A 6,000-nucleotide genomic window follows, 5' to 3' on the forward strand; every position below is an offset into this window, starting at 1 on the left:
TCCTCTCCAATTTTCATCTCAAATCATCTCTTTTATTCTTCTACCAAAGTTAATCCATTCATGGATCCATTTGAGCAAATGAGTCGAATAATGGAAGAATCACTTGAAGAAGATCGACGTAGGGGGCGGAGGAAGCCGCGCCGCCCCAATGACGATCCCGGACTTACATCCATCGTAACCGGGAGGAAGCCGCCGCAAGGTTAGTACGCGACTACTTCTGTGATAACGCGGTATGGGGAGATATTCCGCGTGCGGCGACCGCTATTTCTCCACATCGCAAATACATTGGCAGCCCGGGAAGAGTTCTTCCAAGAAGGGTTCGACATCGTCGGCCGTCCCAGCCACACGACGTTGCAGAAATGTACTGCAGCAGTCCGTCAGCTTGCGACTGGACAAACGGCGGATTTGTTTGACGAATACCTCCACATTGGAGAAAGCACTGGGAGAATGTGCTTGATGCAATTCTGCAAAAGCGTCCGGGCAGCCTTCGCAGACGAATTTCTCCGGAAGCCAAGCACGGCAGATTGTCAGTTTCTGCTCCACCTTCACGAAGAAGTGCACGGATTCCCCGGGATGCTTGGCAGCGTCGATTGCATGCATTGGCAATGGAAGAATTTCCCTGTGGCGTGGAGGGGGTCATACGCAAGTGGCCACAAAGGCACTCACCCCACCGTTATACTCGAGGTTGTTGCCGACTACCGGCTATGGATTTGGCATGCGACTTCGGGGTCCCCGGATCGAACGTGCTCAACCAATCTGACCTCTTCGCCGAAGTTTTGGATGGTAAAGCATCGACCATCAACTTCATCGCTAACAACCGGCGGTATAAAATGGGGTACTATCTTGCCGACGGCATCTACCCGAAGTGGCCAACCTTCGTGAAGACGTTCAACATGCCGGTGAACGAAAAGCAGGCTCTTTTTGCGTAGAAGCAGGAGGCTGCTCGCAAGGATGTGGAGAGGGCGTTCGGGGTTCTCCAAGCGCGCTTCAACATTATCAAAGCCCCGACTCGTACGTGGTTCATGGAGAGTATGGTCGACATCATGTATACATGCATAATCTTGCACAACATGATTGTCGCCGACGTAGGACCCGAGGCGGGAAATTGGTTCGACCCAGAAACCCCCGGAAGCTCTACCCCAAGTAGTCCGCCTCGTAGTGGAATGCATCCGTCTTTGCAAGATTGGTTGTCTATTCGGGCAAGGACACATGATTCTACCGCCCACGCCCAACTCCAAGATGATCTAATGGAGCACATTTGGGCAAAATTTGGCAACCGGTAGACGCACATGATCTTTCTTCTGCTTCTTTACGCTTTGAAATTTTGAATTTAGAAAGAGTGAGCGGAAGAAATTAAATTATGTATTTTTAAATTTTTTAGGATTTTTAATTATGTTTTTTTAAAAATTTTATTTAATGAAATGTGTTTTTATTAATTGAATTTGTTGAAAATAAAAATAAAAAATAAAATTGAATGAATAGTTAAGGGATGAGATAAGAGACGGATAAGATATGGAGGGTTGCAGGTTCTGTCTCTTAGTTAAGAGATTGAGTGAAAAGTACAGTGGGCCCCATGAATAGTTAATGGATGAGACGAATAAAATTCCAACTGCGCAGATTTCTGAATAATAAATTCCTTTTTTAAACACCTCTTGGGGATTTAATCATACCACACTAGGCACGTGAATTCTATGAAATAATATTTCAATACCTTCATTTTATTCAACTACTACCACCCAAGATATCATGTTTGAGTCACGTACAAACTCTATCATATTGATAAGTCAAAGTGGCGTCTGATTAAATAAAAAATATTGATATTAATTTCATAGACTAGAAAATACTAAAATTTCTGAAATATATTCTTTTAGATAGCAATAAAGAATACATTTCGTATTAGATCCTTTCAATGCTTTACCACACCGGTGTTACTAATCTCTTCTTAGGTAAGAGAGAATTATCACAAACACCGCAACCATACCAATAGGTAGCCAAAGTCTATTTAGGTTGTGAATACGTTTTTCTTCTTACTAGATCTGGCCAAGTCCCCTACTGGAAAACTCATGAGGATTCATCGAATTTCCCTACTTTGACCTTCTTAGTAAGAAGCGTTAAACTTGTTTATTATATTTCAATAAATAAATCATTATATTATATTATTTATTCTCATAATTAGGTAAACAAGTGGACGTGGCGTTTCTCGTATACCTGCACAAGCTGACTGTACAAAGGCATGTACGCTCGAAGCATCTTTTAGTATACAAACCCCAACACGTCGATACGAGTATTTCAGGATGAGGGAGGATGCGGTTGGTAAACCCGGCCATAAGCCCATACAGAAGTGCACTGCCGCAATCAGGCAGCTAGCATATGGAGGTGCGAACGACATGTTCGATGAGTACCTCCACATCGGTGAGACGACTGCCCGCGAATGTCTGCAGTATTTTTGTGAGGCGTTAGGGAGATATTCGGGGATAGGTATCTTCGGAAGCCTACCCCCGAAGATTGCCAGGCTCTGATGGATATGCATGGGAGTCAGCACGGGTTCTCGGGAATGTTGGGCAGCATAGATTGTATGCATTGGGAGTGGAAGAACTACCCCGTCGCTTAGAAAGGGGTGTACACTACCGGTTTTAAGGGCAAGAATCCCACGATGATCCTTGAAGCGGTAGCTAACTACCGGCTGTGAATTTGGCAAGCGTATTTTGGAGTAGCCGGGTCGAACAACGACATCAACGTCCTCCAGTCGTTGCCTCTTTTCAACGAGCAGTGCATGGGCGTTGGTCCGGCCGTCAATTTCGTCGCCAACGGCAACCAGCACAATATGGGCTATTATTTGGCGGATGAGATATACCCTATGTGGCCCGTCTTTGTGAAGACGATCAGTTGCGCAACAGACGAAAAGAAGATCCTATTTTCCGGGTCGTCAGGAGGTAGCGCGCAAGGATGTGGAGCTGGCATTTGGTGTGCTCCAGGCTCGATGGGCGGCAGTGAAGGGTCCATCACGGTTGTGGTATATTGACAACAACACTGATATCATGTACGCATGATTATCATGCACAACATGATTGTCGAAGATGAAGGTCCAACACCGACTGATTGACCAATGATGATGTTGATGCTGCCGGTCCAAGCCACGGCGTGGCCACCGCCAATGTATGTATGGGGATATCCTATGAAGAGGTCGATCGAGTCCGTGCATTTGCCGATAGCACCAACGACAAGCTCATATTCGAGTTCAGAACGATATAATTGAAAAGCTATGGACGCTGAGGGTTCGTTGTTGATATTTATAATGTAATTTGTTTAGTTTTTTTTGTTGAAATGTACTTTTTTTTATTTTTTTTATTTAATGAAATTATCATTGAACTTTCTCCGTTCGTATTCGTGTCGAAATTTTAATTCCATAAATTGTTTAATTTGGTGAATTTATGATTTTTTATTATTGTGGATGTCCGTCGGGATGTCCACCATTGTGAAGTGGGATGTCCTTATGACGTGGCAGTATAGTGTGAGGTCCTTAGGGCACCCACAGTGGGGCGGACGATGGACGATGCGTCGTCCTCGCCCGACAGATAGTCCGCGGAGGAAGCAAGGACGATAGAGCATCGTCCGCCCACTGTGGGCGACGCGGATGATGCAACGCGTTTTTGTTTTTTTTTTTTTTTTAAATTTGAAAAATTTCATTTATATAAATACCTCTACCCCACCTTCATTTGTAACATTTTCATTCGCATTTTCACTATCAATTTACACTAGAAAATGGATTCCGGTGATTACTCAAGTCCCAATAGTCCGATATTTGGAGGTGGTGCACGTTGGCCGGGTACACAACCTGATGAATATCGGTCGTTCGATCCCGACACGCAGTACGATCCCGAATTCAGTACAAATTCATACGGTCTGTCTGACATGGAACCGTCTCCAACTCACCCCGCCGTCGCCGCCTCGGCCGCTGCCGCCCCGCCAGAAAGAAGCGGATCAAGTACCGGGCATACAAGTTGCCACCTCCGGCAACGAATGAAGAGTACGCCCTCGGGAGGATGAACTACCAACCAGATGAAACCCTAGTCTTGGCGAGGTGTTGGGTGGATATCTCGGAGGACCCGGTATTCGCGAACAACCAAAAGCAGCTTGCGTACTAGGAGCGCATCGCCGAACGCTACAATGAGGAGAAGCCACCGAGCGCGTACAAGCGCCATAGGGAGTAGCTCCGCAAGCACTGAGATCAGGTTAAGAAGCAAGTCAACCTGTTCGCGGCGGAGTACAAGAAGTGCTCGAGGGAAGAGGGAAGCGGCGAGAGCTTGAGCGATGTGCGCGATAGAGCGCTGTTGTCGTACCAGTCCATGTACGGCGACTTCAAGCATTTCAATATTTGGGCGCTCTTGAAGGACAAGCAGAAGTTCCAAGGCGAGATTCTGCACACCGGTGCGACAAAGAGGACGAAGACCACTGACACTGGTGGTTACACGAGTAGCGAAAGCGGCGCATATCCGGTGGACCTCAACCGGACGTACACAGGGGATGAGTTCTGGCAAACCGATGTCCTCCCGGCGTCCCGTAGGCGTCAAGGCTGCGAAGAACAAGGGGAAGGCGAAGGCAACATCCTCCTCGCAAGCCGCCCCCCATCGCCGATCCCGACCCCGACCCCGACCCCGACGGCACTTTCCTACGCGGAGTTGGCAACGGCCTCGATGGCGCGGACGTTGTTGGACACGCATAACGCCCTCATGATGTAAATGGACCCGGCCAGAGCCGAATACCTCCAGGGGTTGATCGATGAGCTGCGCTGGAAGTTGGGACTTTTGTAGAGTAGTCAACTTTTTTTTAGTTCTAACTAGTGTAACTTTTTTTTTTATCAATGTAGTATTTGCCGTTTTTTAGTTAATCGTTGTGTTTTTTAATTAGTTTGTATTTAAATATTTGAAAACATTTAAACTAATTAACAAAACAATAGTAAAACCTATAGGGCGTTTCACTGCAGGTGGAAGGGTAGAAGGATAAAATGCTGACGTAGCGGTACATAGGGCGGGCTTTAAGGCGCCCACTGCTGATGCCCTTATGACATGGCATGAGGTGTTTTTGGAAGTCCGTCGGGATATCCGTCCCAGCGTGGATGCTTTTAGAGTAACACAATAATAATGAGGCTAGCATAAAGTATCAAACGAATTCCTATGTTAGCACTAAATAAATAGAGAGCTTTATTTTTATACAAAATCAAATGGGATAAATATACTACAGTACTCCGTATAGTCGATTTTGACAGTTGGCGTACGGGAAAGGACATGTGAAAGTGGCAAGGGTAGTTTGGGAAACAGAAAAGTCGCTGTCCTCCACCTTGGGAGGTTGAATTGAAGAGTGCACATTACTTTTCTGGTGTAGAATATATGTGAGGAAGGACTAACTTTATTTTTGTCACTACTTTGGTATTTCCATTTTCATAATTTATGTCCTCCATTATTTCTATGATTATTCAGACAAATGTTTAAATTAGGTCACTCCTAACATATTTTTATAACGTAATAATGGCTCACTTGTCATATTTTTAGGTGAGATATAGTTTAACTGAGGTCAACTTCTTTTAAGTGCATTAATGAATTTTTTAGGATAAATTACAGTAACAGAATTTTGGCAAATTCTAGTGCAGTCTTGTAATTTTAAAATCAGTCGTAAAATAAATATATGTTCCAACAAAGAGAAAAATAAATAAAATAATTTTATTGTTTCAAATAATCAGAGATTTCCCTAAAAACCACAAATATTTACCAATTAAATAATCCAACTTTCATACTGCTATTTACTTAGAGATTTTATCTGTGATTTATAAATTCAGTCAAATACTATATATCCTTTCTGAAATAAGTCAAAGACTTATACCCAGGCAGCACCCGTACATTTTTCGTCCTTTAAAATTATGGTAGTACTAGTATTTTGTAATGGTCAAATATGTGTGTGATGAAAGATGATTTAATTTTGAATTAAATAGATAATCGCATAGAC

The sequence above is a fragment of the Salvia splendens genome, chromosome 2, assembly GCF_004379255.2.
Source record: "Salvia splendens isolate huo1 chromosome 2, SspV2, whole genome shotgun sequence".
In the NCBI taxonomy this organism is placed as follows: domain Eukaryota; kingdom Viridiplantae; phylum Streptophyta; class Magnoliopsida; order Lamiales; family Lamiaceae; genus Salvia; species Salvia splendens.